General features: G+C 40.1%; 1 protein-coding gene across 6 annotated transcripts in view; it reads left to right on the forward strand.

Annotated features, from left to right (window-relative positions):
• Nucleotides 1-22,855, forward strand: part of LOC103603875 — a 53,913-nt gene that overhangs the window by 25,961 nt on the left and 5,097 nt on the right. For 4 of the 6 annotated variants that reach the window (XR_551659.1, XR_551658.1, XR_551657.1 and 1 more), the window contains 3 exons: nt 3,105-3,194; nt 4,134-4,242; nt 6,441-6,518. The exons of the other annotated variants lie outside the window; for them this stretch is intronic. The gene's annotated coding sequence lies outside the window, so the exon portion shown is untranslated. The remainder of the gene's footprint in view (nt 1-3,104; nt 3,195-4,133; nt 4,243-6,440; nt 6,519-22,855) is intronic. 6 annotated transcript variants of the gene reach the window in all.

The raw sequence follows: 22,855 nt of genomic DNA on the forward strand, positions 1-22,855 counted from the left end.
TCATGCCTACCTCCAAGAAATCTCAAGATTTGGAGCTCTTTGATTAGGAAAGAAAAGAAAAGAGATGAAACCTGTTATCATGTTATTTCCACACTCAATGCCACATGGTTAGACTTCAGGGATCACTATTCAGCCCAAAGGACATCTGAATCATTAATTCAAAAAATATTTACTGAGTACCTACTATATAGCTGGAAAATCAGCCACAGTCTGTCCCAAGAGAGTCAGGGAGTCAGACATACAAGCAAATAATTTCAACACAATATGCTAAGTGTCATGATAGAGAACCCTGTATGATGCTCTGGGGTCACAGAGGAAGGGTGCCTAATCCAGTCTGATAAGATCACAAAAGGCTTCCTGAAGTGACACCTCAGTTAAGTTTTAAAGGTTCAGTAGAGGTTGGCCAGGGATAGAGAGAACATTCTTGGCTTAAAAGTCAGCCGCAGTAGGGGCACAGAAGTGTGAGCCAGCATGGTGTGTTTCTAAGATTGCTGGCATATTTCTTACCAAGGGGAAAGTGGTGGGAATGGTGACAAGAGAGGTAAGGTAGGATTCGGATCACTGAGGGTGCAAACTTTACCTTATATACCATTAGTTTGTACACATTGCTGAATCACTCAAATCATCTGGTGCACTTAAGCATTTTCTTGATCAGCTGGATTTAAGAATCTCATCTGGAGGCAACAGGAAGCCATTGGAAGATTGGTAGCACAGGAGGGACATAGATGGTCATATTGGATCACTCTGGTGGTGATCTACATGGGGGCAGGTAGATTCGAGAGGAATGCTACTGGAGTCAGAGAGACCATTTAGGAGCCTGCTAAGCTTGTCTAAGTGAGATATGGTGAACTGAGTAAGGCAGTAGCAGTGAGGATGGAGAGGAAGAGGCAGAATCAAAGAGATCCCAAAGTGGTGAAATCTTTATGATGTTGTAGGGAGGGCTGATAAGGGAGAGAGAAGTGTTTAGGATAATTCTCCAAGTTTCTGGCATGGCTGATTGAGCAGAGGGTAATACTTCTGACCAACATCAGGAATAGAGGGTGAAGAGACAATGGAGAACAATGTAAAAATTCAGATTGGAACCTGCTGAATTTGAGTTACTGTGGGACTTCTAGGTGGAAGAGTGACTGTTTTGTTCCGGAACTCAGAATAAGTGTCTGGGCTGGAAATACAGATCTGGCCCCCTCTGTATGGGTGGTTTAAATCCACGTGAGTTGTAGAGATCTCTCAGGGAAAGTGTGTAGCTAGTGTACCATCAAGTATTCTACCCCTCCCTGCCTTCAAGTGTTCTTCTCCCAGGGAAGCAGAAGCCACTTCTCCTTCCTTCCTCCCTTCCTTCCTCCCTTCCTTCCTCCCTTCCTCCCTCCCTTCCTCCCTCCCTCCCTCCCTTCCTTCCTTCCTTCCTATGTGTGAGTCAGGCAAGATGGGGTAGTGAAAAGGGCATAAAAAGTGGTGTTAGAGAACCTTATTCAAGCCCTGTGTCTGCCACTTCACCATTCTACAACCCTGAGAAGTTCCCAGCCTCTCTCAGCCTCTAGATCTACATCTATAAAACAAGGATATTAGGAATATCTTTTCACAGGATATTGAGATGGTCCAATGAGAATATATATGTGAAAACTACCATGTAAACAACCATAAAAACATTAGTTTTTTGTTTTTGTTTTTTTCCCCCTAGAAACATGGATCAATGTGTAGGAATTATAGGGAGGCAGATTTTGGCCCAATGTAAGAAAAGAATGTCTGATGCTTTGGCAATTGGATGATGGGAAGAGCTCTAGGAGATGGTCAGCTATGAGGCTCTAGAGGTCTTAAAGCAGAAGCTGGGTTGCTGGGCTTATGCTGAGAATTTTATTGCCATGGGTTGGGTCTCCCATCATGACCTCTGAGCTCCCTTTAATGGCTCAGATAGCATTTGAGTTACCAGAACAGTTCTTTACCCATTTTCTGAATTTTTTTATACTTATTAGGTTTTTATTAATTGTAGAAGCAATACAGGTACATGTTTGTTTTTCTTCCACTAAATCTCTTAAAGCCCTGGGCATCTTGGTTCCTAAGTGGAGACTTGGTTTGCCCTAGATAACAGGGCAAACTGCATCAGGCATTTACAGACATTTTCTAAATGCTCTTAAATGAGGATTCAGTGGGTGCTAAGATGTGGGCAGTCTGTGTAGTGCAATTAGGCCTCTCTAACACAGCCAGAGAGGAGGGATGGGCATCCTGATGTTGTGACAGTGCTGAATTAGAGATTACTGGAAAATAATCCATTTTTCTTATTTTCAAACAGAAATAATATTATAAACAGCTAACAAAATATTGCCATGTAGAGGTTTTGATGGAATATGCTCCAATGAGTAGGTAACGATCATTTGAAATCGGCACACTAATTATTTATATGCAAATGAATGTTAGAGAGCTTGGAAACAGTTTGTTCTCTGAACTGGGTTAAACATCCCCTAAAAGCTCATGTTTATGCTCTTAATTTACTCAGAAACTTGTTGCTGTTTTTCAACAGATAGAGGAAAGGTAAAATATAGCAACCTGTGATTGAATTGTCACAAATTTATAAATGGTATGAATTGAGTTATATTTTTCTGTATTTATTTTATTGTCAATCACTGGTGTAACACATTTGCTAAACAAGGCATAATTTTCTTGCTAACTTTCTTTACACAGAGATTATTTCTGTAAATAAAACATCTCTACCCATGTGGTTTGATGAGAAATTAATTACCTTTATGATTGTTGAATTGAATTTCCCAGCTCTAAAACAATTGCCCCAAATAATAGTAATTTCATACCTAGAAAATATTCTGCTAAGAAAAAGTTACTATAAACCATTTGGAGGAAAACAATTTTTAAAAGCCAAGAATATAAGAAAATACATTCAGTCCTAATTGTGGGTGGAACCCAGTTTCATCTTCCTGATGATTCAGCAGGCCTTTCAAGATCTGGTCTCTTTTTAATGATCTGTATTCATTTTACTGTAGCTATGACAAGGAATGCATGACAGAACTTTCTAGTTGATATTTTGAAAAAGTAAAAGTGTTTTAAATATGCTTGCCTCTCCCACCTTACTCTCCACCCCTCATTCTCATCCTCAGGAACTGGTGGATCAAGAGAGAGTGTACTCTGGCTGTGGTGACCTGGAACTTGAATTGTGGGATGATGGGGCAGTATGGCGCAGCAATCAGGTGGGAGATTCAAGGACAGGAACTATATGGAGGGATGGAAGTTGGGAGGGAGGAAGAGTGAGAATTTATGAATGAACCAAAGGGAGAAGCCAAGGAGTATTAGATCTTGAGCCAGATCACAGATAGTTGGTTCAGCATAAGGGGTAACAGATACAAGGAACAATGGGGCATAGTCCAAATCTAAGCCAGCTAAACCTTGCTCAGGTCATGGTGTCTGATCTGCTTTGGGGCCCCTCAGTGTCTCTCTTAATGCAGCACATTGTTAAGCTTTGATCTGACCCCAGCAGGATGCTGAACAGCTCAATAAGCAGGCCGTTTGGTAAGAGCCTTTTGAGTGTTTGTTCACTTACAACCCCACAAATCTCTCTTTACACCAGCAAATTACTCCATACAACTCACTGCCTGGACATTTTCTAGCAGACTTACTTTGGGGGTGGGGTGGGGGTGATGTAGTGTGCTGGAAAGAGCCCTGCCCGAGGGCAGTGTGGGGAAGAAGGCTTGAGTTTTAGTCAGTGCTCTGCCAGTAACTGGCCATGAAACTTTTGGCGAGTTGTCTAAATTTTCAGAGCCTTAGTTTCCCCATATATAAAATGAGGACGGAGGAGGCAGAGGTGTATAGTACCTCCATCAGTTGTGCATAGAAAATAATTCTGTGGCCTTTGGCATTTGGCTTGTTTGACTTGAGAAAAATAAATATAAATATACTCTAGGCATTACATTTGAGCTGAACCTATGAAAAAACCCTGAGATTCAAAATCAAACTATAAACAGTCAAATCTTTTTCCCAGCTTGTTTGTCAGAGCCAGGGGTGTTGAAGACAGTCAACTTTTTAGCATTTGTGGGAATAGCAGAAAGCAAACCGAATAGGGTGAAACAGTTGTGCTCCTCAGCCTCTTGCAGATGCAATAGCTTACATATCAGAGGTCTGCTGTGTTCCAGGGACTCCGATGGGGCTGATAGACCCCTAGTGAGTTATGCACCACTGACAAGCTGGAGACCTTTTCGTCCTTTGCCAAAATCACACATGGCTCACTTGCTGAACGCTGCGGTAAGATTGACTTGTCTGAATGGTCCACCCTGTCGATCCTGCCAGTGAGGGACAAAAGACATAAGGGCTGCCCATGGACCTTAAAATGCTAATTTAAAAAATAGCTCTTAATTACAAAAAATAGACTTAATTATTAGCTTACCACAGGCAGGCCACACATTTCTGAATAGTTTACCGAACCAGGGAATAAACGAATAGTTGATGAGTGCTGGTGGGTTCATTTGCATGCTACACCACACCCAAATTGTCATACTGCAACACCACAATTTTCAGCCAAATTACAAGCCCAACAAATTAACACAATTTTAAAATTTCCTTTCTAATTGCACTACAAACAGGAGTATTTCTGTCTTTTGGCTTTTTTGACATAGAGGCTTCCTCTTAAAAGCGGAAAGACTTTAATATAGATAAATCTATGTCTATAACAAGTAAAGCTCATTTTCCTTATCCAGCTGACTAAGATTTATACATTAATTAGTTAACCAATGCATCTTAAACGTCCTGGTTAAAATACACACTGCTGGCCAAGAATCATTCAACCCTCAGCATACTTTTGTTTGCCTGTAAGCAGTAAATACGCAGAACTGTAAATGGGTAAACTCGGTCTTTCCATACAGCAAGGTCAACAGAACTCATGGTGAACATACAAAGGATAGGAGACTAACTATTATTGAGATTCAGGTAAGTGATTTCTTAGGCATTTAAGCTGTCATGCTGTGGCATAATTGTAAACCCACCAGGAAGGAATTGCAAATCACAACCTACTTATTTTGTCCCCAATGGCTATATAGCGCTTTTTTTTTTTCTGTCCTGCAGTTTGTGCCAACTCTCTATTTAATCATTAAAAGAAATGTTATTTTAAGTATTGCTTCCTCAATAACAGTGTTTAACTGAAACTCTAAAGAATAGTGACTTTGCCCAGAGTCTGGCTTTAATATGCTGTCGTGATCTGAGGCAATCAGAGCTATTAGTAATGGAATGCAGGGCTCTGTGGCAATTTTATTTAAAGTTTTGCTTAAGTTAATATTACATCTGACTAATGTAACCATCTGTATTCAGCCCCATCAATGACAACGTAAAATTGTTAAACACCATTTCATGGGCATCAAGTGCTTTGGCTTTGGTATAATTTTATGATCATGCCTTATTGTAGTACTTTATCACTATCATTTAAAGATCAGTGAAAGCAGCAGCAAATATTCTCGACATATCACAGAAACCAAGGTAGTGGGTCTCCCAGCTTTGTGACTAAAATCTTCCTGCCTCTAGCTCTTCACCTGGTCTGTTACCTTGTCCAGGAATGCCCATCAAATCTTGGGTTAAAGGCCTTTTCAGAGAGGTCTCCTTTCTCACCCTAGTATTCTTGATCACTGTACCTATTTGTTTACTTCATTACAGTTTAAAATTATACCTGTGTCTTTTTTCTTGTTGTTTCCCCTGCTAGACTATAAGCTATACGCAAGGGCAGAGACCATGTCTATTTATTATTATTTTTTTATTTTAATTTATAAAATTTTTAATTGACAAATTATAGTTACATATATTTGTATGGTACAAAGTAATATTATGGTTCATGAATACAATGTGAAGTAATTAAATCAAGCTAATTAGCATATCTGTCATCTCAAATTTCATTCAAAGTAAGTAGGGACTCTAAATATTTTGGGGGGGACTCAAATGCTTTAATGAAAAATGGGGCAATGTGGTGGAATTATAATAAAGTAGGGGCCCTATACGCTGAGGACTTCCACATTCATCTCATGTTTGCATCTGACCCTGCCTAGGACTGTGTGACTTTGTACCAGTATACCCAAATGCTTGCTGGACATTTCCACATGATGACCCACAGACATCTCACAGTCAACATTCCAACCTGCAGTTTATCATTTTGCCTCTCAAATTTCCTTTTCTTCCTCAGAGTCATAGCTTGGATCATGGCATCATCATGCATGCCATCATCCACGTAAGATACTTAGCATTCACTCTTCCCTCCCTCCTCCTCAACTTCAGCACGCAGTCCTGTTAGTGGGTCCTCCTGAATGTCTCTTAGAATCTGTCCTTTCTACCCCAGGTCATACGGCCTTGGGTCAGGTCCTCATCATTTCTTATCTAGACTACTGCAATGCTTCCTCCTTCTCCTCCTCCTCCCTGCCTCCCTGATTTTATTCTCTAAAGACCACCTTTCTCCTCCTAAACAGGCAAATGCTGTTCTCTCTGCTTGGATCCAGAAGTCAGTAAGGGTTGACAGTGTGCAGAAGTATCTGGAACCTTACTGAGTAAGAGATATTCAAATATTGTACACATATGATTTCTCCAAGATTCATTTCCTTTTTGTTTTCCTGCTATGAATCCAATGGAATAAGTTATTAAAATGCTTTGAGCTTCTGAATGAAAGCACAGAACCATGCCAACAGGAACGACATAAAGGTTTCCTTTCTTTATTTTCCTCTAGCATCTATCTTTGATGGATGATGTGACCATGAATCTTCACTTAAATATGGAATTCTGAAATATCATAAAATCCCGAAATGTCAGAGCTGGGCAAAGGCCATCTGGATCCCATGTCCGAAGCTGAGAAAAAGGAAGGGCTTTATTTAACATCACACAGTGAGTTAGCTGCAGAATTAGGTCTGAGACCCAGATCTCTGTATTCCTCAAGTGATTATGAGGCTTCATTTGGATGTATTATTAAAACACTTGGCAGCTCTGTGACCCACTCCCCACACTAGTGTGGCAAGACTTCCTTCCTTCATCTGATCATTTTTTGCTTCTCTTGTGCCTGAGTGCTGATCAGTGAGATTAGGAAGAAAGTCTGACCCTAGTGATTTTCAAATGAGGCACCTTGGAGCACCAGAGGATTTTTCAAATTAACTTGGGGGTCTCCTGCGTGCATCAGTCATTAGGGCTCCAAGTAAATAGGGCCCTGGGCTTGTAACTCCCATTTCAGCCTGTGTTTTTATTCTTTTTATATGGGCTTACACTACCATTGGATTTAAATAAGTGATTCCATGTTGTAAAAGTTTTGAAAACTACTGTGCCTTGGGATTTGCTGGTTTGTTACTAGGTTGACTATTAATATATAGTGTTTCTGTCAATTTTGTGTTTATTATTTTTTACGTTTACCTTTCTCTTTACAATAATAAAAAGACAGGAAAAAATTCAGGCTTTCTCACATGGGTTTGGTAATTTGAATCTAGATTGTCTATACCTAGTTAATGGACCAGTGCCTAAGGCTGGGGTTTTATGGACTCTTGGGTGTTTGTTGGTATGGATGTGTGAGGTCCACATAAAGGGTCTCGCCCTCCCTCTCTGGCCAGGAAGCACAAGAAATTGCTTGGTAGAAGGTGTGTTATCATTTGGAATCTAGTGTGTCTTTTCCAGTTTACTTGAATTCCATATCTTCAGTCTCTGATGCTGACCTTTGGTGAGCAAGGCAGAATGTATGATTTCTGAGGGCCAGACAGTGTCGTGTGCTAGTAAAATACCATGTGAATGTCCATGGAAGGGGAAAGTTGATACTGAAAATTTATGACAGGTGTCATTGTGAAGGGTCCCGGGGGTAGTCTTCTAGTTTCTGGCAATGGAAGGTGATGGTAGAAGAGATTTAGAGGCTTTGAATCATGGACAAATGATATGTCCCGTTTGACTGTTTTCCTTTTGTTGCCCAGAGGTGGTTGGCATGCTTTCGATACTTCTCCTTTGCATGATGAAAGGCAAAGCCACATCTAACTTCGGTGGCCTAAGGCAAAAGTGTAAATTACAAGCTCACTGCAAAGTCCTCCTTCTCTTCAACATCCTAGCTCTGTCCCTTACCCTAAGGGGCCTTTCACACATACCTATAGACATCAGCCTTGCTCCTCAAAGTGTGGACCCCAGAGCATCAGCATTACCTTAGAGCTTGTTAGAAGTGCATACTCTCAGGCCCCACCCTAGGACTGCTGAACCAGGATCTGGATTTTAATAAGATGCTAGATAATTCACATGCACATTAAATTGTGAGAGCACTGCTGTAGCCCACATGTTTAGGGCAACAGCTGCCCTGTGTCCACCCTTCAGTCAGCCCTCAGGCCTAGGGTTTAGTTCATCCTTAGGAAGGCAGTACAAGGGAAGAGGATAGCACAGGCCCTGAATGCAGGCTTGGGGTACATGGACAGGGAATTTTAAGATCCTGGATATTCCAAGAGCAGCCTAGAAGAGGGAAGCATGAACTTTGGGTCAGCAAGTCCCCTTGGCCTTGTAAACTCCTTGCCCTATGGAGAGCAGTGTAGCTGAAGCAGGGCTAGATCAAGGCCCTATAAATTATGGGGCCTAGGGCAGGGACCCGGTTGTCCCAGTCTAAGACTGATACTATTGAAAGTTGTCCTAAATGTCCATGAGGACGGGGGTTGGGTGGGAGTTGTTCATAGCTCCTTGAGGTACTGGCCAGCTGCCAATGCCTTGCTGGCTCTTTGGAGTGTGGGGAAATTGTGGTGGTGGAGCCATTACTGCTTTAAGAGGGTAATCAAAGGGAACTGTTATAAGCAGACTTTTCGGTAGCTAGAGAGACACATTTGTTGACTAATCTATAGAAGGTAGACAGTGAAGGAACTTGTTTTAGGATCTGATAACAATTCGTTTAGAACAACTGTTGTTCTCCATCAGGAGAGAGGTGGACGTGGATGTGGATGTGGAGAGCTTTGAACAACTTCCTCCAAACGTAGGATACAGGCAGTTTTCCTTGATGAATTGAGAGCAGTGTCAGGTGTGGTTGGGGTGGGGCGGCCATTGGAGGGGAGAAGTATGCCGTTTTGTGTCCACCACCACCTGGATGATGCCACGGTCATGGAACAGAAGCAGGTCTGACAGAAGCAGGTCTGAAATAAGTCCAATGGACTGCCGGTCCAGCTGTCGCCCCTCAGCTTCTTCGTCTGTAAAATGGGTCTACCTCTCTTGCAGAGATGTTGGGTGGCTCTAGTGAGATAATGGATACAAAGTGCTTTCTAACCTGTCAAGTGGGACACACATAAGGAAATGGTGACCGTCCCACCATTTGTTGTCTCTCCCTTGTGAGTATACATTCACCTGCACTTCAGCTTTGATTTTTGTTGTCCTCTCCTTAGCACCACAGCTTTTAGGTCATAGCAGCACACAAGGCTCTGTGCACAGCCATCTCTGTCCCCATGCCTGCTGCCTTCCAGCCCCTTCCATGCAGATATGCTGCTGTGATTCTCATTTTTGAATTCCACAGGTGGGGGAGGGGGATTTTATATTGGAAAACATTTCTGAAGAGAAAAATAATTGCCTCTGGAAAGAGACTTCTTTTCTCTTCCAAAAATTCATATTTGCTGGTTTAAATTGATGTGACTTTATTTTTTGGCTAGAACTCTGAAGTATTCCACTGAGCAATAATTATTCCTTTGGTATTACAGGAGGTTGTTCAGAGAAGGGAACTAAATCTAAGAGAGTGAATCCATCTGGTCCGTATGTTGAAGCTCTCTGAGGCCACTGACACTGAAATTCTAATGCTAGATTTTTATCTACTGGTATCATTTAGATGTTGATGTAATGTGAGCTAGTGCCTTGGGTTGCTGAGCTGAAGTCAGGCTGAATTCCATTCCCTTACATGGCACTTGGATGCCCTGTACAGTGGATTGATGACCTTCTTGGCAGGGCACAAAGGTAAGACAGACCCTGTATTCCAGTCTTGCCACCTGATTGTCAAACCCAAGCTGTCCCGGCCCCTAGCAGGGGTAGATACTAAAGGCCAGCAGCTGGAAGACTCAGTGCTTCCCAGTACCTAAAGCATCAGGAGCTAAGCTTGTCAGGATAGTAGAAGCCCACACCCCCGGTAGCTGACTAATTCTAGATTAGTCTGATACTTCGAGGGAAGAGTCCCTGGGGCCCATGGAGACTCATTAATCTTCACCCTTCCTTTTTACAATATGGTGTGGGTGAAGCCAGGGAGTATTCCAGGACCCCACTAAAGGCTATCCTATTTATTTGGGTCTCTGTCATCCAGCCTAGCCTTTGCTAGGCCTGGGGTGCTGGACTCTGTCTCTCTAGCTAGCTGCTAGCTAGGGCGCAATCCAAATACAACCTTTTGGAAACACGGTGCTGCCACCTGCCTGATGATTAGTACTGCCACTGTGCCAGATCTTTCCTTACCATATTGCCACATGAAATAACCAGCTTGCATTTGTCATGTTCTGTGGGTTTGTTTTTTTTTTTTTTTTTTTTTTTTTTTTTTTTTTTTTTTTTTTTTTTTTTTTTTTTTTTTTTTTTTTTTTTTTTTTTTTTTTTTTTTTTTTTTTTTTTTTTTTTTTTTTTTTTTTTTTTTTTTTTTTTTTTTTTTTTTTTTTTTTTTTTTTTTTTTTTTTTTTTTTTTTTTTTTTTTTTTTTTTTTTTTTTTTTTTTTTTTTTTTTTTTTTTTTTTTTTTTTTTTTTTTTTTTTTTTTTTTTTTTTTTTTTTTTTTTTTTTTTTTTTTTTTTTTTTTTTTTTTTTTTTTTTTTTTTTTTTGACCTTTGTTACCTGGATGGCCATTCAGCCCCCTTAGGGACAACTCTGGGGTCCTCCAAGGTGTGACTCTGCTTGATCTGTGCTCATTCTTCTTTTTCTGCTCTTCTTGCATTGAAGTCTTGTGAGTCCTCACTATTGCTATAAAAGTTCTGCTGCTAAGTATGGGAAATAGCCCACTTTATACCATAGTCCAGTTACATATTTATAGGAAGCTGTGGACATCTCACTGTTCACTTGGGGTTGAACTAAAAGTTCCTGCCTCCCTTCTCCAGGAATCATTAACCAAAAAAGCCACAAGAGAAGATTTGCCAGTCTCCTGTGAAATAAAATACTATGAGATACCAAACAGCTAACTGTCCAGATTTATTAGCAATATTTGGCTGCTTTAGCTTTTTGACATTTTTTTATCTTTCCTCTGTAGTCCAGTGTGAAAGAGACTCTCCAAGGCAAACTTTCATTGGGAGGAATTCAGAACTGCCATATGTCATCAGTACATGACCTAGGAGAGGCCAACAAAAGGATTACTGCCATTTTCCCAAAAAGCTATTAGTGAAGGTTATTGATTATTTTCTAAATACCTTCCACCTTCATCACAGGATATTATGATCATTAAAGAGGCACAGTCGTATATCTTTTAAAAAATAGTTTTCTACTTTTTTTCTTAATATTTACTGTGCTCAGGTCCCTCTTTAGAGCCCAAAAGGGACTTTTTTTCTTTACCCATAAGATTTGTCCTTGCCCTTGTGGCAAATGGACTTGAATCGCTGCTGCTTCTGTCAGCTGGCAGCTGGATTTACTTCAAGGTCTTTGGGTAGGCCAGACAAGTCCAATTATACAAATTATTGTTGACTGCTGTCAACTCTCTGTTTCTCCCTCCCGCACTTCTTTTTCTACCCCTATCTCCCACTGCTTTTCATATAGGATTGGAAGTATTTTTTCTTTCAGAACTTCAGGCTTTTGGGTAAAAATGGTGCCTAAAGGTACATGTCAGCAGACTTTTTGGTGACATTTAAAGTAGAGCAGCATTTGATTTATACAGTAACCAGTTCTGCATCATATGTAGATTATACACAGCATACCTAATTTTAAAATTCTTAATGACATCTGTTATGCTTAAGGCTTCAAACCAATTCATGGGAGGGGGCAGGGGTATTGTAGCATTCTGCCCCAAGGGTGTAGTAAATGCTGGCATTTGGTCTTTTAGGTGGCTTCTGGGCCATCCTTCAGTGTGTTGATGGATGAAAGTATGTTTTGTTTTTTTCTCATTCTGTATTTGTTTCAACACAATGAAAATCAAAGACCCATTAAGAACAGTTGGCTATGTTCTCGTGCCACATTTCTGATTTCTCAATGTTCAGCTAAGAAACAGAATTCTATCTAAAGCAGGGCCATTTGCTCCAGGCTCAGAGCACATGGAGGTCCCATAAGCAAACATTGCACTTTTGTTTCAGAGTTGGAAGACTTCCGTGGGCACTTCAGGATTCCGGACACACTAATGTAGTGTTTTGAGAAGTGAGGTTTTCTTTTTCTTTTTCATTCTTTCTTTTCTTTAAGGATGGGGTCTAAGATCATCTCAGTTTTGTTGTTTGCCTTTATGGCAGTGTGTGGGGAGATGTCTTTAGTTCATATATGGAGTAGATAAGCCTTGACATTGGCCATTTGAAGCATCATGAGGAGTGGTATGCTTCACTTGGTACGTTAGCTACTTCAGAAATCAACAAATGATTTGTGGTGCCTATTAAGATTTATTTAGCACATATTTATTAAGTATCTCTTATGAGCTAGGAGGTATAGTAGAATGTAAGGATGGACAGATGAGAAAGGCACAGTCCCTGCTCTTAGGTTATCTTGAAGTATAGTGGGAGAGAGAGACACATCATCAACTAACTCTAATACTTTAAAGAGAGACACATCAACAACTAACTCTAATACTGTAAAGAGCTAGGTAGAAAATTCCAGGTCAAGGCAGCAGCACGAGCAGAGGTTGAGAGCAGGTAAATACATGATTTGTCTAAGGAATCACAAGTAATGTCATAATGCAGATATCAGCAGGAAATGACTAGAGACAAGACTGGAAGGTAGATTCTGGTCAGATTTTGAAGAGTTGGGATTTTTAGTTTTTAGAAGGCTATGTTGGTATCCCTTGAACTCAAGATGTTGGGTCCAAGGTAGCAATTCTATTGACATCCTTAGAGCTTTGGTTTAATCTAGGAGGTAAAAGAGAAAGCTATTAAAGCTGAAAAACTGATCCTCAGCCCTAGGGACAGTGAGTCAGAGGTTAGAGCATCCAGTATGTCTTGGGGCTGGAGCTCTGCATCTATCTGAAATATATGTGATGCATCTTTAGCTTAGGGAGGGGAGGGAAGACTTGGTTTTGGAGGAAGGGTTGGGAAAGAAGGATAGCAGAGCTGTATATTTTGTAGCTGCTCCCCAGTCAGAAATTTATAGTCTGATTTCATTACCATCCTGAAGTATTGTGATGTCACAGAGCATACGGAGATCCTTATTTAAAAGTAAGCATGAGCACCTCATATCCAATTCAGATATAAACAACCAAATTGGTTTGTTTACATGATTCTACTTCATGAGCAGACATGATCAAATGCTGACTAGGTTTGTAAGAGTAGCCAAAGGTCAAGACATTTAGGAACACATTTAACGTAAGAGTCAGGAGCTACTGGTTACAGTCCACCCTCATTCAGGTATATGTATCATTACCCTCTGGTCCATAGCCACAAGCACTTTATTATCAACCACCATCTTCCACATGGTGCCATGGTTATACCAGACAGTATGGTTGGATTGATGTGGTAGTCCACATAGAAACATAGCTCACACTAGAAATTTTCTCTCCTGATGTTGTTCTGATAGTACTCTTCTGATTGGCATAATGAGCCTCACCATGAGCCATCATTCATGTTGCTTCATCTCTGTTACTTTGCTATGAGATGCCAGGATCTTTCCTAGGCTGTTCTTTCTCATTCATTGTTGGGGTGTAGGAGGTATTGCTCCTTTAAATAAGCACAGCACAAGCGCCAGCACAAATTCCTCCAAACAGGAACAGAGAAACTCTCTAAGGAAGAAAAATCTCTGAAAGGAGGTGTCAAAGTCCATTTGGGCAGGTGTCCTATTGGGCAGAGCTGCTCCTGAGGAGCCTTTTCTGCTTAGCCCATGTAGAAACGTGTGTTTTCTTGGATTTAACATTTTTTTTAGTAATAGAATCTCCAAGTTCTTCTCAGAACTGGGTCTAAGCATCCACGATTACTTAATATAAAAACTCTCCTCATTCATGCATTCTACTGTTTTATCATTGCTGCTTTTAAGATTATGATCCTGGAGGTAAACGTCCTACAAAATGCCTAGAGTTAGTGTTTAATCTAGAGGAACCTGTCTTAAGGGTCGGGTGATAATTGAATTCCTCTATTAGGAATCCTGAGCATTGGTGAGGAAATTCAGACTAAAACCCTACCACTATTAGTATCTTGTTCTTTATACTGGATACCCACTAAAAAATGCATTCACATAATGAATTAATTTAAATTAATTATTTTTATCAATGTAGTAGTAAATGTTTTTTCTTTTTTTTTTTTTTTTTTTTTTTTTTTAAAGATGACCGGTAAGGGGATCTTAACCCTTGACTTGGTGTTGTCAGCACCACGCTCAGCCAGTGAGCTAACCGGCCATCCCTATATGGGATCCGAACCCGGGGCCTTGGTGTTGTCAGCACCGCACTCTCCCGAGTGAGCCACGGGCCGGCCCCGTAAATGTTTTTTCTTAATCAAGCTTATAGTAACATGAACAACAAAAACATTCAGGCCAGCACTGCTACCTCCCAAACAAATCCTGCTTCTCTGAAGTAATCACTTCTTAACTGTTTTAGCTATTGCTTTTAGTATTAACCTTTATATTTTAAATAATATGCTTATACGGTTAATACTTGATTCATTATTTTAGATGTTGTTGACTTCCCATGATAGTAGATGAGAATCTAGCTGTCTCATATCAGTCAGGCTTGGCTAATTTATGCTGCATAAGAAACCACTCATAATTACTAGTGGCTTTACACAACAAAAGTTTATTTCTTGCTCATGCTACATGGCTCATGTTGGTCACCGAGGGACCCAGGCTAATAGAGGCTCCATCTCAACAACTTATTGTCGTGATCACTGAAACAGGCAAATAATGGGGTGATTGCACAGTTGCTCTCAAAGCTTCTGCCCGGATAGGATACAAATCAGTTTCACTCACATTTTATTGGTTGAAGCAAGTCACATGGCCATACTTAATCTGAAAGGAGGCTGGGAAGTATAATCCTACTGTGTATCTAGAGGAAATGCTCTGGTATATTTGTGAATAGCCCTAATGACTGCCACACAACCCCTACATTTTTCCTCCCCCATTGCCCAAATATAAGTAAATCACATATTTTTTCAAAATTGGTATTCAATGTTTATTTTTTTATAGCATTGCAAATATTGTCCACTGTCAAGCCAAGCAATGCATTATGCTTGTATTTCCTGTTTTGAATATTTTATTTTCTCTATAGTCAATAATTGCCTAAATTTTTATTTGCCTAGTTTTCTTTGTATATCTTATTTTCTCACAACATCCATCAGATTTATCACGTAATTCTCAGTGTAATTTTGTAAATACTCAAGTATATCAGATAATGTGTCAATTTTATTTTTTCCTGTAATCTCCCAGACTCCTGCTTCAGTCTTGGCTTTCTAGGCCTGCTGCACAGGTATCATTCTGGAACCTCCCTTTGCCAGTTTCCTGTGTTAAAGTCCTAATTTGCCAGGTCTCATTTCTTCCTCTTTTCTGGTTTACTTGTTTTGCTGGAGCACATGCTCTAATAGCTTTCTAAGTAAAGGTGTATGGGAAGTGTATTAGTTAGCTTTTTAGTAGGTTATACAGTTGTAAATGATTCCAGAACCCCAGTGGCTTATACAGCAAGCTTACTTTCTTAGTCATATTCTATGTCCTTCATGGATCAGCTGTATCTCTATCCAGGTCTTTTTCATTCTGGAACCCAGGTTGAGGAGCAGCCCCTCTCTGGGAAAAGCAGTTCTCATGGCAGAGGAAAAAGAGCACTGACAAACCAAGGATGGCTCTCAAAGCCTCTGTTCAGATATGGCACACATCACTTCTGTTCACATTTCATTGCCAAAATCTGGTCCTATGGCTGAGCCTAATGGCAGTGAGCATAGGAGAATAATTCTCCAACAGACAAAATAATGTGATTTATTATAGGAAATAACTGTACTGCATATAAAGTTATAGGTTGATTTTTTTCCCCCAGAGTCATGAAAGCATTGCTCCATTGTCTTCTGGTTTTCAGTGTTGTTATTTAAAAGTCTGATTCCAATATGACTCCTGTTCCTCTGTACAGGATTTTTTTTTTCTTTGCTCTGAAAACTTTTAGGATTTTCTCTTATTTTTATTTTTCTGCCCAATTGGTTTTTTCATTCAAAATATTTTAACATTTACTTGTACATATTTGTGGGGTACAGTATGTTATTTCAATACATGCATATACTGTGCAATGATTCACTTAGGGTGGATAGCATAGTTTTGTACCCATTAGTCTACCACTTTTCTTACACCCCTACCCCTGCAACGCCTGGCCTCTAGTAACCATTATTGTACTCTGTAATTCTTTGAGAACCACTTTTGTTTTTAGATTCCACATATGAGTGAGATCATGCAATGTTTGTCTTTTGTGCCTGACTTACTCCATTTAACATGATGGTTTCCAGTTCCATCCATGTTGCTGCAAATGATAGGATATCATTTCTTTTTAATAGCTAAGTAGTATTTACTGATCCTTTATTGGGAGTTTTATTTATTTTTTATCAGTTATGAATATTCATGGGGTACAAGCTGATTGTCACCACTCATGCTCAAGGTGTGATGGGCAGATCCATACTGGCAGCATGCACATTACCACAAATTGCGAGTATTTCCCTGTCCCCCACCCAATTATCCCTAACCACCCTCCCTATCCCCCTTTCCTCACTCCTCTTTGTATCCCTTGGTATGCTCTCTCCTTCTCCAAATCCAAAGCACTACAGTGGTCTTTCTTTCCTTCCTTCTTTCTCTCTTAGCTCCCACTTAAGAGTGAGCACATGTGGTATTTATCCCTCTGTGTTTTGCTTATTTCATTCAACATAAGTTTCTCCAAGCTCATCCATGTTGTTGCAAATGGGAGAATTTCATTCTTTTTTATGGCAAAGTAGTACTCCATGGTGTATATATACCACATTTTCCTTATCCAATCATCCTTCGATGGACATTTAAGTTGGTCCCATTTCTTGGCTATTGTGAACAGGGCTGCATGGTACATGGGAGTGCAGGTATCCCTTCGACATGATGATTTCCATCCCATTGGATATATACCCAGAAGAGGGACTGCTGGATCGTATGGAAGACCTATCTGTAGTTGTTTGAGAAATCTCCATACTGTTTTCCATAGTGGTTGTACTAATTTACAGTTATTGGGAGTTTTAAATGTCCTTATTTTCTCGGAAATTTTCTTATTACTTTGATAATTTTCTCCCCTCTGTTTTTTCAGTTATTTGGATGTTAGACCTCCTGGATTGTTCCTATCTTTTACTCTCTTGGTCTTTATGTTCTACTTTTTGGGAGATTTCCTTATTTTAAACTTCCTAGTCCCCCTTTTTACATTTGATTATTGTATTTTTGATGCCCATCAATTTCTTTGTTTTCTGTCTCTTCCTTTTTCATGATGTCCCATTCATGCTTATGAACAGAAATCTTTCTCTTAGACTGGGAAGTCCAAAGTCCAGGGAACATATCTGGTGAGGGTCTTGGTGGTGGCAACAGTGACCCAGGGGTCTCACATGGGAGAAAATGGCAGAGCAGAGAGAGACTAACCTCTCGTGTGCTCTTCTTTTAAAGCCCTCAGAACCACACCCCTGACCACCATTTTTAATCCATTCACTATTCATGGTCCTCAGAATCTAATCACCTCTTCAAGGCCCCATCTTTCGACTACCATAATAGGATTTCCCACCCTCTTAACATTGTCACAGTAGGGGTCAAGTTTTTGGGGGACACTGAATCCAAGGCACTGTAACATCTCACTTTTTTCTGGATTCCATTTTCCAGTTTGTTTGTTTTGGCTTTTCTCATATTGAAGGCTTTCCTCAAATGTCTTATGATCCTTGGCTGTCTATTCATAATTAGGAGTAGAACCCTCGAAAACTAATTGAGAGTATTGGATGCAACGGCAGAGCTTGTCAACTAGTGGGCTTTGCTGTGGAGTGATTAAGCAGCAATTGACTTTTTGTAGTAGGCCTTTCAAATGCCAGTATATGGATAACTTTCCTCTGGTGACTTTCGTTTGTTCAAGGATAGAATCCTCTTGTCTGCCTGCAGGTATTTTGGGATGAGGGTAAGCTGGCTGGGTTCTTGCCATTCCGTATGTAGACTTAAACTTAATCTCTCCATTTTCTGTTATTTGCCTCACCCCACCCTCTACTATACCTGATGTTCCTAGTTCCCTGAATGTGTCTGATCTAGTGTCTTCAGAGGATACATCTCTTGTTTCCTGGGGGCAAAAGGGGGGGATAAAATAGTTACCTGGTTAGCCGCATGAGATGAAGGAGCCGTGGGAGCCTGCTGCTCCTTATACAAACTTTCGGTCCATGTTTTCCAGCGTCTTACCTGTAACTTCTGTGGTTTCTGGTATTTCTAAATCCTATTCCTTCCCAGGATTTTGGGGGGAGCTAATTGGTTCACTTTTCATTGGTATTTCCTTCTGCAGGAACATTGCAGGCGACAATCAGTGGTCTGCTGTCTCATCTGAGAACCCTTTTCAGTTCTAACATCTGCCATTCTATATGATGAAGCAATAGTCAGTAGCCAGCTCTAGCTCCAGTTCTTTCATTTTGACTCTGTGGACCATTGTGGATAATCCTGGGTGGTAGATGATCATGAAACAATTTCCTTCTGCCTTTGGGAGGCAGTTTGCTGGAGAGAAAAGAGTATAAACTTTGATGTTAGATGAGCGTTCAAATTGAGGCTCTGCTGTGTTCTTACTGTGTAACCTTGAATACATTGCTAAAATCTCAGCTTCTTTATCTTAAAATAAGGGTATGTGACAGACAGCGTTGGTTACCTAACCAGTGGCCATCTTCTTCTTCTTTGCTGAAAGAATGCTGACTTCCTTTAGGTGTGAAGCTGAACATTTAGTTGGGTGTTTTGATACTTGCAGCTTATGGTAGATATTGCTAGTGTTTGCTAACATCTGGTTTGTTCCTTTTGGGAACATGAAAGACTAACTTCCACGTCCCTTGTACTTAGGTGGGGCCATGTGATTAGGTCTGGTCAATGAACTATGAGGGAAAATGATTTGTATCATTTCTGGGCTGAAGCAGAGAAGAGCAAGTGTGGGATCTCCATGTGCTCTCTTACCCCTGCTGGGGCAACTAGCATCAATCTCTATCAGTCAGGGGTCCACAAATGACTAAGTGAAGCATAGACCCTCATAAAATATGCAACAACCCTGTAGCATGAGTGAGAAGTAAGCCATTTTTGTGTTAAGCCAGTGGGGTTTTTAGGTTAATTTGTCAGCTAATACACAGCTGAAAGTATCCCTACAGGTATAGGACATATCTTTCTTGCAGGGTTATGTGGATCAGACTTTCTGGATTTGATTCCAGGCTCTGTTATTTATGCACTTGTATGACCTTGGTCAAATTACTCAACTTTTCTGTGCCTTGGTTTCCTCATCTGTAATATAGGGTTAATAATACCTTCTCCCTCATGGGGTCAGTGTGAGTGTTGAAGAAATGAATATACAGGCAGCACTTAGAACAGGGCCTGGCAGGTGGCAATTGCTATGTGGCGTTTGCTATCAAAGATCATGTATTTCAGTGTGTCCAGTACAGTGTCTGCTCTCATCAACAACTCTTTGCTTTATTATCTTTATTGCCATTGTAAGGATTAGGATGATCCATGTAAACTCTTCACACATAGTGGGCACTTAATATGAGGTCATTATTATTTGGTGATTGTGCTTTTATGCTTAATTCAGATATATGCTCCTCATCTGTTAGTTCTCTTGGAATGATGTAAGCATTGCCCTCTAAGTCTTTCTTCACAATATGGATCGTAGTTAAGTGTGTGGATTTCCAAGGAGGTTTCTGAATACAAAGTAAAGGATATATTGAAATGGCAGCAAAGGGAAGACACTAATCAGAAGTGGTGCTATCCATAATTTTGAAGGCAAAGTGACCCATGGAGAAGCTACACTCTTAAGAATTAGCCTTGGATAATGATTTTTTTTATTGTGTTTGGCATTTAGAGTCCTTAAAACACTGTCTCCATGCTCTTCGATTTGCAGATGAGGACACTTAAGCCCAGAGAAGGGAAGGGGCTGGTCTAGGATAATACAGTCAATTAATATAGCATAAGTATGACTAGAGCCCAGGTTTCTTGACTGCAGGTTCATGGCTCCTTGACTTGTATGTGTTTTGAATCTGTAAAGATATACAACATTGCCTTCCACTACTTGAATAAGAAGGCCATTGGCTTCACATTTCAGAACTCTCAAAAGCTTAGCAGAAACTCAAAGAGGTGTGTTTTGGGAGGAATGAGAGTAATCCAGGTGAGCAGTTTGATATATTAACATTTATGCTGTATGGAAACTAACACTGAGCAATTGACCCCCTGAACTTAATGAGAAAATTAAAATAAATCTGCTTTTAAAAAAAATTATCATTATACAATGTAGTTGATTTTTTTAAATTTATCATTACACAAAGTAGTTGATTTTTCCAATTCTTCCCTTTCCCACCTTCCTCTCCCCCTTTCCCACCCCCATCAGCATCAAGTCTGTTCTCTTCCTTTAAATTCAAGAAATCATTGTGATTGTTGTGTCTTTTATTCTATTTATTTATTTATTTTTATTAGCTTCCACATATAAGTGAGAACATGCAGTATTTTTCTTTCTGTGCCTGGCTTATTTCACTTAACATAATTTTCTCTAAATTCATCCATGTTACTGTGAACGGTAGTATTTCATTCATTTTTAGAGCAGAGTAGTGTTCCATTATGTAGATATGCCACATTTTTCTTATTCACTCATCCGATGATGGGCATTTATGCTGGTTCCAACTCTTGGCTATTGTAAATAGAGCTGCCATAAACGTGTGAGTACAGGTATCCCTTCAACATGATAATTTACATTCCTTTGAGTATATACCCAGCAGTAGGATAGCTGGGTCATATGGTAGATCTATCTGTATTTGTTTGAGGAACCTGCATACCATTTTCCATAATGGCTGTACCATTTTACAGTCCTACCAGCAGTGTAGGAGGGTCCCCCTCTATCCACATCCTCACTAGCATTTGTTATTTTCAGTCTTTTGGATATTAGCCAGCCTAAGTGGAGTGAGATGATATATCAGTGTGGTTTTGATTTGCATTTCCCAAATGCTGAGTGATGTTGAGCATTTTTTCATGTATTTGTTGGCCATTTGTAAGTTTTCCTTTGAGAAATGCCTATTCAGCTCCTTTGCCCATTTTTTAATTGGGTTATTCATTTTTTTGATGTTAAGATGTGTTCCTTGTATATTTTGGATATTAATCCTTTATCAGATGTATATTTTGCAAATATTTTTCCCCACTCTGTTCATTGTTTTTTGCTCTGTTGTTTCTTTTGCTGTGCAGGTTTTTAGTTTGAGATAATCTCATTTGTTTATTTTTCCTTTGGTTGCCTGTGCTTTTGGTGTCATATTCATAAAGTCTGGGTAAGTTAGCTTTTATGCTCTGTCCTTTGCGCAGCTTATCTTCCATTTTGTTGGTGCTAGTTAGTTCCGGCCTTTGAATATGTCAAAAGTGGCTTGATTTTCTCTTTCCTTTGCTGTCTGCTCATTGGCTGCAAGAGTTCCTGTCAATTCCAGATTTTGGATGGACTGCCCAGAATCACCACAGACTTTGCTTCTTAGCCAACTAGAGCAAGGCAGAAGTGAAAGAGGCTTGCCAATGTGTTTCCTTTGTGTGAGCTTCCTTGTACACAAACACGAGTAGAGTTTCTATGGTGCAGCTTGTCACACCATTTTGGATTTTGCTGAGGCAGGTAGTTGAACTCTTTGAGGAAGTCTGGGTTTTCTCTGTCTCGGGAAATTACTGATAACATCAGAGCCAGGAGGAGGTGAATAAAATGGAAAAGAAAATTCATAAGAGTCACGCCAAGATTCAGATTTCCAACCGCACCCAATTCTTCCCCAGCTTTCCTTTCAGCTGCTACTTGCTTCCCAGGAAGCAGAAAACAATAGGCTACTGATTGGATGTAGGTCTGACCTTCAGGCAATTAAAGGTAAGGGAAGTAAAACAGTTACATTTAGAATAAAAGTCCACATATTTCCATTAGGAGGCATAGTCTGTGTGTGTACTTTACAATGTAGGTCTGGTTCTGAAGCCATACTTGGAAGCCCATTCATTTTGGTAATTATTCTCTTGTTCAAAGTTTCTAGCTGGGCTTTTTGGAGTTAATAACTTCCAGAAAAGTGCAAAGGTCTTACAGCAAAGAGAGAGAAAAGCATATTAATTGTAGTTGGACTGGGTCCATATCATGAGACCTGGAAAAACCTGAGATCTTGGGATAAAGGGACAGTCATTGGACAATTGGACTTTATGGTAGGGCACATAGCATAAAGACTCAGTTGTTCCTTTTTGAGCCCCTCCAGGAGAATTTAAATTACATGTCTACTCTGGTTAGCTTCCCAGAGTAGCCACTGTATTATTTAGAAAATTCTATTCATTTATCTAAAGTTGTCAAAATATATAAAGACTGCCACTTGTAAGTCACCTTTATCTTTCTCTGCTAGCCCTTTTTCCTTCCTGTTCTTTTCTCTAGCACTCATTCCTTCAGTCAGTGAATTTTTACTGAAAGTCCAGTACATGCCAGACACAGTGCCAACGCTGTTGATATAATGGTGACTAAGATGGTGTTCCACTTGTTAATTGCTGTGCAGTAAACTACCCTCAAAACTTAGTGGCTCAATGCAACAACCATTTGGTATATCCTATAATACAGGAATTCAGGCTAGGCTCAGCTGGATGATTCTTTTGATTGACACAGATTAC

This window comes from Galeopterus variegatus, unplaced genomic scaffold (assembly GCF_000696425.1).
Source record: "Galeopterus variegatus unplaced genomic scaffold, G_variegatus-3.0.2 Scaffold4843, whole genome shotgun sequence".
Lineage (NCBI taxonomy): Eukaryota > Metazoa > Chordata > Mammalia > Dermoptera > Cynocephalidae > Galeopterus > Galeopterus variegatus.